Source organism: Phalaenopsis equestris, unplaced genomic scaffold, assembly GCF_001263595.1.
Source record: "Phalaenopsis equestris unplaced genomic scaffold, ASM126359v1 Scaffold001303, whole genome shotgun sequence".
NCBI classification, from domain to species: domain Eukaryota; kingdom Viridiplantae; phylum Streptophyta; class Magnoliopsida; order Asparagales; family Orchidaceae; genus Phalaenopsis; species Phalaenopsis equestris.
Window position 1 is genome coordinate 243,350 of NW_018165742.1, and position 450 is coordinate 243,799.

Sequence of the window (450 nt, forward strand, 5' to 3'; positions counted from 1 at the left end):
TTGTGCGGAGGTATTTCGCGAAGGGTTTCGCTCACGGGACAGCAATTTTGCCGAGGTGTTGGCGCGAACAAGAAAAATGCCTCAACCCACATTTGTGCATAAGAAACTCCATGATATTTTTCTCCTAAGAGGCTGGACATTCGCAAAGTGGGTATTTTCTCCTAAGGGGCAGAATGTTCGCAAGGTAGAGATATTTCTCCTAAGGGACTGAATATTCACAAGGTGGAGATTTTCTCCTAAAGGGCGGGATATTCGCAAGGTGGAGATTTTTCTCCTAAGGGATTGAATATTCGCAAGGTGGAGATTTTCTCCTAAAGGGCTGGATATTCGCCAAGGTGGAGAATTATTAGGTATGACTCATAATACCAAGATTTGGAGTCTCTTGGAATGAAGAGATGTCTCTTGGAATTGAAGAGATGTGTCTCTTGGAATTCAGTGGGTTGAGATCAG